This window comes from Pleurodeles waltl, chromosome 7, assembly GCF_031143425.1.
Source record: "Pleurodeles waltl isolate 20211129_DDA chromosome 7, aPleWal1.hap1.20221129, whole genome shotgun sequence".
Classification (NCBI taxonomy): domain Eukaryota; kingdom Metazoa; phylum Chordata; class Amphibia; order Caudata; family Salamandridae; genus Pleurodeles; species Pleurodeles waltl.
In genome coordinates, this window is record NC_090446.1 from 537,756,045 (window position 1) to 537,773,378 (window position 17,334).

Sequence of the window (17,334 nt, forward strand, 5' to 3'; positions counted from 1 at the left end):
TGAGACTATGACAAAGATCTAGAACCTTTTTGCAATGGTTCATTCTGCACCTATTCTTCCCACATCGTCTGAGTTTCCAATAACTGACACTCACACCAAACTGCAATATTCTTTAAAATTCATCTTGACCAAAGCCATAACAAGGAAACGTCCTTCTTCTAAGGTCCACAGCAACAATTACAACGAGTGATACACAAGGGACTGCAGGCTGGCTAAAAAAGCTCTGGTCACTGCATTGAAAACCAAGGTCCATGCAAAGGGACAGGTGCAACAAGACACTAAGGTCTGCCCAGTGCAACTGGGACAATGCTAGTTGGAGTGACTTAGTGGTGGCTGCAAGGACTGGTGCTAGCAGGCTCTGCTGGAAAATCATTGCCCCGGGAGTGCAAGCTCTGAATCAAAGATTGTTTGCTGCCTGAACCCGGGAGCCTGGGTGGATCATTTCACCAAACTATATGGCTACTTTCTCGACAATTACAGAGCACCGTCTCATTTTTTCACAAATCCCAAACCTTTAGATATACACTTCTCGCTCGAGGAAATTGAGGCAGCTATTGTCGCCATTAAAATAGGTAAGGCACTTGGTCCAGACAAAATCCCTGGAGAACTACTATGACATGACTCATCAGATTGGGTCCATAAGTTAACAGCTTGAGTAATGCATTAGCCTTGGGAGCTCCATTCCCTGACACTTGGAAGGGAGCGGAGATAATCCCCATTTATAAAAAGAGGGACTGGAAGAGTCCAGACAACAATAGCCCTATTTGCCTTTTGAACATCTTGCAAAGAGCCAACAAGAAACAGCTGCAGAAGAAAAGGCTGCAGAAATTCTGTCGCCGTATTGCACTGGCTTTAGACCCAAAGGCATCACCATAGACCAAGTCATGAGGCTGCTCCTCACTGTCTGAATGTACACAAAGCTGAAAAAAGGTCACTTTTACAGAACAGTTGTTGACCTCAAAGCAACCTTCGTACTTGTCCCTAGGCGATTGCCATGAGCTTCATTAAAACACCTGGGGGTCCCTGATGACTCTCTTGGTCAATTAATAGGTTTATACAAGACAACTATTCATAAGTGTGTTGGGGTCCTCAGAGGCAACTAACAGACTGAGGGCCTAATTCGGAATAAGGCGGGCGGCCGGCGCCGCCCGCCGGGCAGGAATCGCCACTTGGCCGCTCTGGCCATTCTGGCTTTCCCGCTGGGCCGGCGGGCGACCGCCAAAAGAGCGCCCGCCGGCCCAGCGGGAAAGACCCTGCAACAATGAAGCCGGCTCCGAATGGAGCCGGCGGAGTTGCAGGGGTGCGACGGGTGCAGTGGCACCCGTCGCGATTTTCACTGTCTGCAAAGCAGACAGTGAAAATCTTAATGGGGCCCTGTTAGGGGGCCCCTGCACTGCCCATGCCAGTGGCATGGGCAGTGCAGGGGCCCCCAGGGGCCCCACGACACCCATTCCCGCCATCCTGTTCCTGGAGGTAAAAACCGCCAGGAACAGGATGGCGGGAAGGGGGTCGGAATCCCCATGGCGTTGCTGCAAGCAGTGCCGCCATGGAGAATTCTCTGGGCCAGGGGTAATCTGGCGGGAAACCGCCGGATCCCCTTTTCTGACCGCGGCTTTACCACCGCGGTCAGAATAGCCCTTGAAGCACCGCCAACCTGTTGGCGGTGCTTCCGTTGCCCTCCGCCCTGGCGGTCATGGACCGCCAGGGTTAGAATGAGGGCCTGAATCTGAGTATGCAGAGGGGTGTGTGCTGGCCCCTACTCTTTTCTCCCTCTTTGTAAATAATGTCATAGTGGCCCTTTGACAAGGCATTATAGATGTTCCCAAATTGGAAGTGGTGAGTGTTTCTGCTGGTTTTTTTCAGACAAGACTTCCTTAATTTCTCAGACTCCCGAGGGACTGCAGCATTTGCTGGACAACTTTAACACCTTCAGCATAGCAAGGGGTCCGGAGATTAATGTAACAAAACTAAATTCCTTGTAGTTAGGCCCCACAAATCATTTAGAAACATCCCTGCCGCATAAAATGAGAGACTGAAGCGAGTCTTGGGGATCATGCTGGACAGCAGGGCTTTGTGGTCTCCTTATATCCGGAAGCAGAAAGCAGTGTTTCAACATCAAGCCTCGAACATTTGTAAAAAATATCAGGAAACAACATCAAGAGCCCTGCAACTTTCCATAGAGGCACATAAATGAAAGGCTTAATCAGCGACCATTAACGGGCCAACGTTTTGTACCACAGGAACATTGACCCCACTCAACTTAAGTGAGAACAAATTCACTCGTGCATTAATTCACCTCCCTAAGAGCACACCTGAGTACCTATGTTTCTTGATGTGGCACTTAAAAAAGGTGGGACACCTTGCCTGGCTCAGGCCTCTCATATAATGGGTGAGGGTTTGGAGCACATATGAGCTCAAGGCATACAGGAATGCAGTAGAAGACTTGATGGTGCTTGACAAAGACCTTACTCTTCCGATGGTCAAGCATGTTCACACTTGGTTTACATGGCTGGGCCTATGAGCAATTTGGTTCGATTCAAGTTCACTAAATAAAGCTTAAAGATACAGTTAAAATCTCTTTAATGGGAGTATATCCTAGCTAGCCTCTACCAAACTCCCTCTCTTGGAAGATTGACAGACCAGTTTCTGTTCAACAAGGATAGCCTCCCATAAAAAGCCTTCTTAGACATCCCTCAGCAGTAGTTGGTAAAACCCTTGTATTTAAAGTTTCGATACAGCACACTGGAAATAGGATCATTCACGTCCACATGAAGCACTGGCCAGGGTCTTGTCCCTAGTGACATCTGTCCAATGTGTAGCCAGTTGTTTAAAGAAAAAATAAGTATGTTTCTGTCCAGCCTTTACTAAGCCCAGAAGTAAACTGATTAACTCAGTGTATAACTAGTTAGGTATTAGACGCCACCACGAAGTTCTTAGGGTGCTGAAGGAAGACACATGTCTTTACGCCGTAGGTACCTTAGGCAAATATTTATTTGCAGTAGGGGTGCTTAGGAAAGAAACACACAATTTTTTTTAAGGTGTGATGATCTTTATGGTCAGTTTATATTAAGCACTGCTGCCTACCTTGGCTACCTCTACGTAATGTAGCTAATAGCAATGGGCACTCACTTTTAAAATGTTTCTTGCTTTTACTTATTTTTGAGAATCACGAGTAACTTCATACTGTTTATGAATCATGTAAACTGCACTAGCACCTTTAGTACACACCAGAAAGGGAGGGTGACTGCTACAGTCCATCCTTTAATTTTTTTCTCCTGGTCTCATTCTGCACACGGGCACCGTAGCTTGCTATAGAGGAGTTGCAGATTGGTCAAATGTAATTCCTTTTTTACCTCGGCCCATTTTTTCAACAGAACAGCCCAAACCTGTAGCACTTTTTACCCAATACTTGCCATGTACTATTTTAATTCCCTCACCCGACTTTTTAGGAAACCTGAACCTTACTTTAGCATGCAGGAAACATAGTAAATATACCAGCACCCTACATGATATACTTTACTTTCAACAGTTAACATATTTTACCTGTGAAAGCCTAATTCATGTAATTTTATTTATTATGATTGTACAGTTTGATGTCAGACTTTTCCAATATGTGCTTGTTCACTGTTTTTTTTTTAAATAACTATTTGATGAATTATTCTATGTTTTATGGAATGTAAATTCCGAACTAAACATTAAAATACCACTGTACCCACAAACTGTACTCCATGCATTATGGAGGTTTTGTGGATCTTTCATAATGTTCTGTCTACAGCATTAACATTAACAGTGTCTGTTGTACTTCTTGTCAAGCATCATTGTCAATGATACATTAATGTAGGCAAAGAGATAACTTAACGAGTAAAATAAGAGGTAAACACAACAACTGTCTATGTTAAAACAGACACAAGCATGTATCTTCTGTGCAACTACTAAAGAGGTATATTGTGTAACTGTTGCACTTTGAAGGTAAAGATGATACTAGTTAAATCAATGAAAAGTTCGGTTCTTCCTTATTCATGTACAAAAAAGCTTGATGCTGTGGATGTCTGCCATGGTTCTTGCTAAGTGCTATACTAAGTGCTATACTAATTCGATCTCAAACAGCTCAGAGTTCACATTGCTTTTGTACTTATTTGTGTCTCTGATTTGTCTTTATGCACAACTGTGCTATAGTACTCTGTTGTTTGTTCTTGATGGTCGAAAGTTCACAGTAAACACAACCACACTAAAATCATTTGTGTTCTCTTTATTTTCAGGCAAGTGCGATTAATGTCCGACATGAAAAAATCAAGATTCGTCATAAGAAAATTTCACTAACGCCACGGCAGATGGCAGTAAGTTGCTCACAATCTTGGAAGGAGTGGGAACAGAAGAGGATTCATTTTGCTTTTTTATACTAAAAGCCAGCATCACGGTTGATGATAAGTGAAGTTTAAATTCTAAAGCACCCAACATGGCAGCCATGATCTTGTATGAGCCAATACTTTTGCTCAGCTCTTTTTTGCACTCAAATGTTTGCAAATCATTCACAGTAGTCTTAAGCAAGAGCTTAGTACATTTGGGTTCTTGCAGAAAATAAGAGGTTAATCCTTCTGTGTTCTCAGGATGGTATGGATTATAAGGGAACCTCTGTGGGAAGCCTCAACACAAGGTGGCTTCCCACCGAACTTTGGGTCCAGCCAGCATGTTGGAGATATTTGTACACAATATGGCAGGCTTGACCGTGAGCAAGTGGTGTGTGTTTGGGCCACAGAAATTAAAGAAGGCTCAGAGTGAGTGACTGTGCATCACATGAACAACTTACACTTGTAGGTAAACATATGTTTGGTCTTATGATTTAAAGGACCCCAAGAAAATTGTTCAAATTGTTCACTTAAGAATTTTGCAATTTGAATGAACTCATTGAAATTACATTGCAACAGGGCCTCGTTCTTTTTTATTTTAATGAACTGTTACACTCCTCTTCAGAATACAAGGCATCCTGTACCTTTGACTCAAAGAAGCAAGTAGTATGATATTGTGTAGTCTTCTCTGGCCAAATAGTTTGTACACTATTACTTAATGACTCTGGGACTAATGCCACATTTCTGCAACTTTTGATTATAATATTGTTTAGCTCTATAAACCTGACAATGGTCTCAATTAATTTGCAAAGACATTGTGCCGAATATTAGGGAAATCTGCCATAAAGATCACAATGAAGAAAATGCATTTGATAATGAATCTGAGAGTGTTTCCAACCTTTATAGAAGGGTGAATAGCATTATGAGGAAGACTGGAGCAAAGTAAGGCTTGAGCAAATGACAATGTTGAAATTAAGGTTATGCTGTATCCAATATCAACCCCACCCACCTTCCCAAAAACCAGGCTATGCAAAATATTCTCTATGGCTACTCTACACGTCCTTTTAGTGCATAAAAACAAACATTCCTGCAATGCAGGCATCCTTGCACCGTGGTGCACGTGTGTCTGTATTGGCGCATGGCAGCAACTTGTGCACCAGCGCAGGGGACAAGGCCAGACAAATGCTGTATTTTGTAGATACAGCATATTCCTGCCTATTGTTTTCATGCAGGGCAGCAAAAAGGCTTGCAACACTGCACTGTGCCAAAACTAAATTGTAACTGAGGCCTACAGTTACTATCTGACCAATGTTGAGGAATTATGCTTTTGAAGAGAATAGGGCAAGTACATACTCTATTTGACTAAAAACTCAAATCTCTGTTGCACTTTGGCATGTATGCATCATAATTTGTATGGAATGATTCTTGTCCTGTCACAGAGATTCCAGTTTACTTTGCTTTCTTGACAAAGTCTACATAATACTCACAATGCTCATGGGATAGAAAAATGCTATAATAAAATGTTGGTAAAAAAGAATGCTGTCAGATATGTAATGCAACTAAATGATAACAATGATAACATAACCATATACTATTTTCTGACACTGCAGTGCTCTTTTGATGAGAAAAATCTAGTGAGAGAAGAGAGGTTGACAAGATCATTACAAAGGCAGCTTTATGAACAGCATAATGGCCCAAGAGGAAACTCACTTCCAAAGAAGCCAATGGTATTCACTTGTGGCACTGATTTCCCAGATGTGCAGGTGAGCATGATGCATTTTTTGCTTATCATGTAGAAAGACAAGATTTAATAAGAAAAATAACTCTTGAAGATATTAAGCTGAATATGAAGAAGAAGATGTGAATGAAAGCATAACCAACAGCCTTAAAAAAAATGGGGTGATTCCACTAGTACTGGCCATATTAAATATTCGTCCCACCAGTTCACAAAAGCGTCATGGAAAATTTGTACTTAAAAGGGACTGAATCTCCGCTGATGACTTCACAACCTGAAGCACATAGGTCTCACATGCAGATGTAAGCACCACATGTTTTTGAAACAATAAAGCCTTTAGTCTGCTCAACTTTTCAAAATTCACATCAGAAGTAGCAGTATGAGGGGCAAACATCTGCTTATCCTTTTAGTTCTATGTGGGGAAAAGGACATTGCCGCAACATTTAACAATTTGGGAGACCGAAATGACAAAAGCTATTCCAGCTCACATTCCACAACAGCTCTCACTGTTAAGGAGCACAGAGCTGCCATTTGAGAACACCTGGAATGGAGGTCTAATCAAGGGGACTGGGATTCCCTTTAGATAACAAGCCACATTTGCCACAGAGGCATTACATGCCCTGTACAATCACTGCTGTTATTAAATGGCTTACAGAAGTCTTGCATTCACTACCACTGAGAAAGACCTCTTTCGTGCCATTAAAATATTCGGACGAGAAGGGAAGCTTGCACACCTCGGGTATGTAACTATCTCCTAGACTTTCATATCTACCCACTGGAATGTGTTTCAAACAAGATGTGAATTGAAGTGCTGAAATGGGCAGATTTATAACTCCATGTATTAGCCACTCAGCAGATGGTATTTTAGCCACAGTAAAAGGCAACTTTTCTAATTTCTTAATATTTAACATGACATATGTTGCATAATTTGTTGTTGTCGCGTTAAAATAAATGTTGAAAAAATGTCCCTTGTGTTCACTTGTTACCAAGGAACGCGACCTGCTTTCAGTGTTTGTAGCATCCAACCTAACTGCATAATGGATCTTAGCTGCCTTTCTCCATGTTGCAAAAATGATACATCACTCTGAAACTATGTCTATTGCACAGGACACAATATTATTTAAGGTGTACATCCGGTCGGACAAGGTATCAATCCCATTATCTACAACGGCTAATGTTTTCTGTAAATTTTCCTGATCTATTTTTCTTAACCAGTCGGTCGCTTCTTGTTGGGAAAGCTTCCATATTTCATTACATGTCTCATAAAATAAGCATTTTCTGCAGTGTCTTCTGGGGCCTAACAGGAAATCCTGTAAATCTGTGTTATTGGACAGGAGACTAAGATGTTCTTTCACAACATCTAGAGAGAAACCCTTCAACCATTGCTGGCATAGTTTTTCTATACTATGGGCCTGATTCTCACCCTGGCGGTAATTACCGCCAGGGCGGAGGTTGGCGGTAGCACCGCCGGGCATTCTGACCGCGGCGGTACAGCCGCGGCCAGAAGCGGAAAGCCGGCGGGGTACCGCCGACTTTCCGCTGCCCGTCTGAATCCTCCATGGCGGCGGAGCGCGCTCCGCCGCCATGGGGATTCAGACACCCCCTACCGCCATCCTGTTCATGGCGGCTCTCCCGCCATGAACAGGATGGCGGTAGGGGGTGCCGCGGGGCCCCTGGGGGCCCCTGCAGTGCCCATGCCAATGGCATGGGCACTGCAGGGGCCCCCGTAAGAGGGCCCCGCAAAGTATTTCAGTGTCTGCTTTGCAGACACTGAAATACGCGACGGGTGCAACTGCACCCGTCGCACCTTCCCACTCCGCCGGCTCAATTCTGAGCCGGCATCCTAGTGGGAAGGTTGATTTGCCCTGGGCTGGCGGGCGGCCTTTTGGCGGCCGCCCGCCAGCCCAGGGCAAATGTCAGAATCACCGCCGCGGTCTTTCGACCGCGGTGCGGTGTTCTGACGGCGGTACCTTGGCGGACGGCCTCCGCCGTCCGCCAAGGTTAGAATGACCGCCTATATGTTGTCACTATACCCCAGTGTTCCAAAGGCAGATAGCGAGGGTCCGGTCTATTTGTTCTAAAACCCCCTGAGGAGTTTACAAAACGTGTGTGGTACCCATTGGTGTCTACAGGCCATAATAACCACCCACCAGGACGTGAAAATGATGTGTTAAATGTTCCATTCTGGACTCATTCATTTTGCTGAGCTTCAGACGCATTTATGTACTTTTGCCATTTGTATAATTTAGCGGGGTGGGAATACTGGGCGCATTCAGTTCCTTAATGTTTGCTAAGCCTAAACAACTCGTTTGTTGTACTGCTTCATTTAAAAATATAATTTTAACAGGAATCATGCACACTTTAAATAAAGCTTCTTTACTTCTTATTTGCCAATTTTTAGTTCCCCACACACTTTTTTAAGTGAATCGACTTCAACCAGTACTCATAGCCTCCTATAGCCAATCAGGAAACAAAGAAATCACAATAAATTAGTTTTGAATCTGTCAATAAAACATGTTGACTTTCCATTACTGGCAATTTTAAATAATATGACTCAGCATTTTTAACATTGTGCCCAGAAAAATATGCAAACATTTCAGTATACATTTTATAACTGCCTACCGGTGGAGTCAGGTAGTGTTCCCACTGTGTGTATTTAGAAATAGCCTTTGGGGTACTTGCTCTGCGAATGAAATACTGTCCATAGTAATTATAACAGAACATATCTCCATAATTTCCTTTAAACTGGTACACATCTTCATTTTCAAATACTGTAGATCAGACATCATAGCATTAACAGTTTTCACATCCCAATCATCAGAAACCACTCCAAGTGTAATTATGTCATTCATAGAAATAGTAGTATTTGAATGACCTTAGTTTGCCCATATATAATATACAAATAATACTTTATCCCAAACAATCCCATCAGGAATTGGTATGGCTGAAATGTTCACTAGGGACAATTCTCTGTGAATTTTGTGTGATGAAAAATTTAGTTTTAGGACTTCATCCACCAGTTCAACTGTAGAGTGTTCAGGTAGGAAATGACAATGTACAAGGAAAAAGAAAACAATAACAAATCCAATCCAAAGTAGGAAAGCAAGTATAGTTAATAAGAGTCATAGATAGTTCCATGGACAAATGAAATAGCCAATTTTGAGCCAATGTATCAGCTTACGTGCCCTTGACAGTTCTGTTGTAGTAGAGGCAGGTGAGTCAGTGAAAGAGTCATTAACATCGACAAAATAACCAGAATCAGTTTGTGCAATGACTGGAACTGTGTTTTGTAGAGGAGAACTTGCAGAAGACTCCCTTGGTGATTCATAGAAGACTATGCCATCCATTTGTGCAGAACTTGTATAAAACTGCTCATTATCAACAGTAATTATTGTAGAAGCAGTTGTTAGGGGAACCAATGAAAGCTCATTTTCCACCTTCCCCAAGCTTTAAGAGGTCTCAGCATTGCGTGGAAGACTTGTAGGGGAACATCCTGGTCTGTAGTGGGAGGGATTCGGGAACTACCCAGGAGTCCTCTATGTCTGCTGTGCAGGATCGTCCACATGGTGTAACTTGACATTGTCAATGGAGACAAAACGGTTTTCAGCAACGGTCGTAGAATGGCAGTTCTGGTACCGTGTAATCCAAGGATTGGAACTGGTGCATGATGAGAAGGACCAAACTCCCTTTTCACAGCAATCTTTTCACACACTAAATTCCCAAGTTTCGGAATCCAGCCGGTAGATGTTACAGGTACATCACTAGTTCCAGAGGATGCAGCACTGGCAGATGCGTTGTCATCACTGAACTGTTGTAAGTCCTGCAAGACAGTGACACTTTCATTTATGTCAAAGGGTGTATCTGCTGCTTCCCTGCCAGGACCAACAAGATCTGGAACATACATTTGAGTTCAAAACAGACATTCATGGGAAGTACGCCTCCCAAGGGACCTTCTGGGCAGATTGTTAAGTGCTCTCTGGATTACATACAGGTGTGTAAGCCAACTAGAAGCCGTGCCTAATACTCAAGTTGTTAAGGATTGCTTTAAATCTCGGATTTGTTGCTCCATGACACTATTTCCCTCAGATTGAAATGGAGACAAGCAATGCAGTTGGACCCCTAATGAAGCCATGGTGTCCCTGAAAGCCCTTGAGGCAAAAGCAGGGCCCTGCTCCGAGTGGAAAGCCACATCAGCATATGTGCCGATAAAGACTTGCAAATCTTTAATAACAGTTTGAGGGTCAGTCGAGCGTTGTGGCCAAACCCATAGAAATATGGAGCATGAGTCAACAGCTACTAGGATGCATTTGTATGCACTATCTGGTGTCAGGTGACTGCAATGGTCCAAGTACACACAGTGTAATGGTTTGCTGGAAATTAGGAGGGGTGTCTGCGGTGGGCGTTTGATGTGGATCCTTTAATTTGCTGGCAGATGTCACAACAAACGACATACAGCTTGGTCTGCTTGTAGAGACCTGGCCATTGTGCTTGTAGGAGTGAAATTGTAGCCACCACACCAGCATGGACAGAAGCAACTTCCTCATGCACTACTTTTGTTAACTCAGGTCTTACGTCTTGGAAATCACATGATCTCCCCCACTTGGTATTGTTACATGTGGTGTAAAAATATCGCCATGCGGTAGGAATATTTAACAGGATATGCTTTAGGTAAGGGCATGCCGTCAGCCGAAGCTTTCACGTCTGCCTGTGTTCATTTATCCACCTTCAATTTACAATGAGTTACTGCAGCAACAGAAGTCAGAGCTACTGCTGATTTGGCTGCCTCATCAGCCAAAGTGTTGCCTTCAACATGTATTCCAACATGCTGATGTCCTAGTGTATGTACAACATGGAAATTAGGAGGGACATTAGGTAGCTTTCTTTCAGCTTTGCTACTTTTCCTCACAGAACTCTGTGTTTAATTGTGTTGCCTTTTGAATCTCTGAGACCATTTTGGCACCAGTAATGCAGATATTCATTGAAGGACTGCACATGATAGTACGAATCACAGACAATCAACATCATCTGCACAGGATCCACATGTTCCAGTGCCATCACCAGAGCCTTGAGCTCTGCAAGTTGTGCAGCGCAATCTCCTAGAGTCTGCGTGTAAGTATTTTGTGGATGGAACTTGCCATCCTTCATGTATCCACTCAGGACTGCGCAAGCCGTGGAATATTTGTATTTGGTGCCTATTGCTGGTTGCGCTGAACCATCAGTGTACAAGACTACCTGATATTATTCAATAGGCAATGTATTTGCTGGAACTGGATACTCAAGTTCATATTGAAAGAATTCCTGGGTCTGTAATTTTGAGTCAAAAATATAATGAACATCAGTGGCTGTCAGAGATGTTGCCCACCGGATCCAACGTGGATGTAATGCTTTAGCATTTAGAACGTTTGCTTTGGCAACAGCCTCAATGGATGGAATGGGGGACATGACAATAATGCGCTTCCCATGGGTCAGAGGTCTCTCTTTAGGGGCGGCCATCTGAACAGCAGTGATGATTTTCTCGGTGGGAGCTAAGCTTTGTTCAGCTGTGGAGTATAAGTGTGATTTGAATGCAATTGGTACAGTCTAACCCTCATTAAATGTCACATAGGTGAAACCATTTGCACCAGCAATTACTCTGATGACCAACTTTTTTATTGTCCCTTCTAAGTCTTTTACTTCAAGCATATCTTTTTGCAAAGCTTTAAGAATTCGTGTATGTTTGACTGTCCAGAATGTGGTGGTAAAGTAAGGACGTATTAAGCCATATAATGGTTTCAGGCATTGTGCATAATCTGGAATATGTGTTCTGCCAAAATTTTAGAAGCCCAACATTGACTGGAGCATATTTATTGTATTGGTGGTTGTTGTTGTGCGCAGTTTTCAATAAATTGGGGCGTAAGGCTCTTGCCTTCCTCCGACATTTCGTATCCCAGAAACAGGACACTAAGGAAGGCTATTTTAATTTTTTTTAGTTGAATTTGAAGCCGGTTTCGACAAATGCTACAACAATGCGGGTATCCATCCTAATTATTGCAGGAGGTCATCATCTGTGAGATAGATGTCATCCACATATGACAATGCCTCAGGGTCAATGTTGTGTAGGATAGATGTTACACAAGCTAAGAACAGTCTTGTTCTGTTCTGGTACCCTTATGGGAGTCGGCATAAATTATTCTGGGAGCCAATGGCATTAAAACTTGTTAAGTCCCTATTTTCAGGTGCTATATTTTGGCAGAAAAAAACGTTGGATATATCCATGAGCATCTTGTATTTTTTGTGCACTATACTGTTCATGAGCGCTGTGGTATGTGCATTCTGCATTACAAAGGTGCAGGTGTGATGTCGTAGTCCACGACTATTCTATATGAGTGGTTGAGTTTAAAGACTGGAAATAGTGGATTATTCATTGATGAATTTGAGGGTTCAAGTACATCCAGGTACTGTAATTGGTTGAGGATTTCCCTCACAGGTGCTTTTGTATCATACTTTATTGGGTATTGTGGTTGAGGCTGGGTTGGGATTTTAGTGGTATTACGTGGTAGGGGGAATCTTTGTTCCACCCTACATGATTGCGATATAACGCAGGTGCTTGAGCAACTGCCCAATCAATGGCGTACATTTCAACAAGCTTTCTGGGAACAAGGGGCGAGAAAGACTTTGCAATAACGTCCTCTCCGTAAGGGAGATCACAGATATATTCCGGTGGCCAATCTTTTTCAGCCAGAAAAATATCATAAATGGAGACAACGTGGTCCCAAATGATGTCTCCTTCTAACTGAATAGTTACTTTAAACACCCTGTCGAGTGTGGAGACACTTGTGCCTGCATTCTCAACTTGCAAGAACTCATCAGTTGCTTTCACCTCCAAATGCTCTTGAAGATCCAGGCGAACTGTTGTGACCTCTGCGCACTGTCTAGAAATGCTACTGCTCACTTCCTGTTCTTCAGTAAAGCCCTCTTCCTGAGTGGCATGTCGAATCGTCACTGCTGCCACTTTTTTCTTTTTAAATTGGGATTTTTTGATGGGGAAGTTTCTCTTCTTTTTTAACTGAAACTTCAGATGAGCGCTGTGAGTCATTTCTCGGTTTCACTTACTCAGTTCACTGTTCTGACCGCCCACCTCTCTCACTGTGTTTTTCCAGTGAGTCTTGAAAGGAACAAGATTGGCGTCTATCAGAACATTGATATCTGTCAGGTGCATCCCGGAGCCGCATACGCACTGCTAGTACAACTGCTTCCCCTTTAAGGTTACTTAATATAATTGAAGATACTGTGGCAAAAGTGCCCATTCATTGCATTCCCAAATTCAGGGCCGGGGCAGCCCTATATTCATCTTGAATTTGTTTTAACACCTCTGGAAGATTGGCAAGTGTTGGTGTACCGTGCGCAGTAATATAGAGCATGGTAACTACTGAGACCCATGTATTGCAGTTATCAACTGTGAGAACCATCCCAAACGGCAAGCACATAGTGAGATTTCCATGTTTATCCTAAGGTCCGATATGTGGGAAAACTGCTTCCAGGGCATTTATTTCTTGAGCTGTTAGATTTAGGTTGGCAGTCAGGTTACCTGTGTCCAATCAAGGGCCCTCACTGTAGTCAGGGTGAGTCACACACAATCCAAATTATCCTGTGCCCACCCTGGCACAGCAGTCAGGCTTAACCTAGAAGGCAATGTTTAAAGTATTTGTGCAATAAATCATGCAGTAACACAGTATAGCACCACACAAATACACCACAGTGTTTAGAAAAATAAATAATATTTATTATTATTTATTTGGGACACTTTGCAATATCACCTCAGAGAATGATAAAAAAGAGTCTTTAGTCTTTAAAAAGCAACAAGTGTCTCTTGCAAGCACAAAGTAACTGGCTTGCATTCAAATTCTCCGCAGGGGACCGCAGAGGAGGAGATGTGTGGAAAACGGGGAGGTGTGCGTCGTTTTTTTCCAGGTGCACACAGACGATGCGTCGATAATTTTCCACGCAGGGAAGGCTTTGCATCGATTTTCAGTGTGTTGATTTGGATCCTCTTTGGGTTGCGGGGTATTTGGATGCCCCAGGGACGATGGAAAGAATCCTGGGCGTGCAGGACGAAGTAACAGGAACTGCGTTGATCCTTTGGGCGATGAAGGGAAATTTCTGTCAAACAGCAGGAGATGCGTTGACTCTTCTCGCAGGAAGTCAGTCTGTGTCATTCCAGCTCAGGTATGCGTCGATCCAGTGGGCTGTGCATCAAAGTTCCAGTCACAACGCTGGTGCTGCGTCAATCTCCTCTCGGGAAGCTGGGCTGCGTCGTTCCAGTTTGGCGTGCGGTGATTTTCTCACCGTGATGCAGGCTGTGCATTGTTTCTGGCAGGCTGTGCGTTGAATTTTCGCTGCACAAGGAGTTCTTTGCAGGAGGAAGTCTTTTTGGTCCTGAGACTTCAAGGAGAGCACCTCTCAGCAGAGCCAGAGGGCAGCAAGGTAGCAGGGCAACAGCAGGTCAGCAGACCTTTGCAGAAAAGCAGTGAGGTGAGTTCTTTGGATAGCCAAGTAGTTCCTCTTGACAGGTTGCAGGATCTGGCTCAGAGTTTCTTCACCAGTGGTATCTTGTCAAGAAGTGTCTGAGTTGGTAGGGTCAGAGGCCCTGCTTAAGTACCCAAATATGCCTTTAAAGTGAGCTAGACTTCAAAGAGTGGCTTTGAGGTCACCAAGTCCCCTTTCAGTTCCATCCTGTCTGCCAGTAGGGGGTTTGGCAATCCATTGTGTGTGGGCAGGACACTCTCCTTTCAAATGTAAGTGTCAGGCCCTCCACCCTCCCACCCCAGGAAGACCCATTCAGTATGAAGATGTGTGCAAGTGTGACTGAGCATTCTGTGTTTGGGGTTGTCTGAGTGGAATGCACAAGGGAGCTGTCAAGTAACCTAGCCAAACGCGGATTGTAAGGCACAGAAGGATTTCAGTGCAGAGAAATGCTCACTTTCTAAAAGTGGCATTTCTAAAATAGTAATATCCAACTTCACCAGTCAGCAGGATTTTGTATTACCATTCTGGCCATACTCAATATGACCTTGTTACTCCTTTCAGATCAGAATCTACCACCCAAAGAGTATATGAGGGTAGCCCTAATGTTAGCCTATGAAAGGAGCAGGCCTCACAGAAGTGTAAAACAAATTTAGGAGTTCTACACTACCAGGACATATAAACTACACAGGTATATGTCCTGCCTTTTACCTACATACACCTTGGCCTAGGGGTTACCTAGGGCCTACCTTAGGGGGTGATTATATGTAGCAAAAATGTAGCAAAAAGGGGAGTGTAAGGCTTGGCAAGTACTGCAGGTTAGAGTGCCGGGGACCCAGACTTGGCTGTGCACAAAGGAAATCCTGGAAGAGTGCACAGGAGCCGGAGTAGCTGCAAAACACACGGTTACCAGCAATGCAGTCTAGCATGGGGAGGCAAGGACTTACCTCCACCAAACTTGGACTGAAGAGTCACTGGACTGTGGGAGTCACTTGGACAGAGTTGCTGAGTTCAAGGGACCTCGCTCATCGTGCTGAGAGGAGACCCAGAGGACCGGTGATGCAGTTCTTTGGTGCCTGCGGTTGCAGGGGGAAGATTCCGTCGACCCACAGGAGATTTTTTAGGAGCTTCTAGTGCAGAGAGGAGGCAGACTACCCCCACAGCATGCACCACCAGGAAAACAGTCGAGAAGGCGGCAGGATCAGCGTTACAAGGTCACAGTAGTCGACTTTGCTACTTTGTTGCAGTTTTGCAGGCTTCCAGCGCGGTCAGCAGTCGATTCCTTGGCAGAAGGTGAAGAGAGAGATGCAGAGGAACTCTGATGAGCTCTTGCATTCGTTATCTAAGGAATTCCCCAAAAGCAGAGACCCTAAATAGCCAGAAAAGAAGGTTTGGCTACCTAGTAGAGAGGATAGACTAGCAACACCTGAAGGAGCCTATCAGAAGGAGTCTCTGACGTCACCTGCTGGCACTGGCCACTCAGAGCAGTCCAGTGTGCCAGCAGCACCTCTGTTTTCAAGATGGCAGAGGTCTGGAGCACACTGGAGGAGCTCTGGGCACCTCCCAGGGGAGGTGCAGGTAAGGGGAGTGGTCACTCCCCTTTCCTTTGTCCAGTTTTGTGCCAGAGCAGGGCTGGGGGATCCCTGACCCGGTGTAGACTGGCTTATGCAGAGATGGGCACCATCTGTGCCCATCAAAGCATTTCCAGAGGCTGGGGGAGGCTACTCCTCCCCAGCCCTGACATCTTTTTCCAAAGGGAGAGGGTGTAACACCCTCTCTCTGAGGAAGTCCTTTGTTCTGCCTTCCTGGGCCAAGCCTGGCTGGACCCCAGGAGGGCAGAAACCTGTCTGAGGGGTTGGCAGCAGCAGCAGCTGCAGTGAAACCCCGGAAAAGGTAGTTTGGCAGTACCTGAGTCTGTGCTAGAGACTCGGGGGATCATGGAATTGTCTCCCCAATGCCAGAATGGCATTGGGGTGACAATTCCATGATCTTATACATGTTACATGGCCATGTTCAGAGTTACCATTGTGACTCTATACATATGTCATGACATATGTATAGTGCACGCGTGTAATGGTGTCCCCGCAATCACAAAGTGCGGGGAATTTGCCCTGAACAATGTGGGAGCACCTTGGCTAGTGCCAGGGTGCCCACACACTAAGTAACTTACCACCCAACCTTTACCAGGTAAAGGTTAGACATATAGGTGACTTATAAGTTACTTAAGTGCAGTGGTAAATGGCTGTGAAATAACGTGGATGTTATTTCACTCAGGCGGCAGTAGCAGGCCTGTGTAAGACTTGTCAGAGCTCCCTATGGGTGGCACAAGAAATGCTGCAGCCCATAGGGGTCTCCTGGAACCCCAATACCCTGGGTACCTCAGTACCATATACTAGGGAATTATAAGGGTGTTCCAGTATGCCAATGTAAATTGGTGAAATTGGTCATTAGCCTGTTAGTGACAATTTGGAAAGAAATGAGAGAGCATAACCACTGGATAGCAGAGCCTCCGTGAGACAGTTAGTCATAACACAGGTAACACATACAGGGCACACTTATGAGCACTGGGGCCCTGGCTGGCAGGGTCCCAGTGACACATACAACTAAAACAACATATATAAGGTGAAATATGGGGGTAACATGCCAGGCAAGATGGTACTTTCCTACCCAACCCCCCCCCAAACGAAGGACAATAAGACTAGCCATGACCTGATGAGTCTTCATTGTCTAAGTGGAAATATCTGGAGAGTC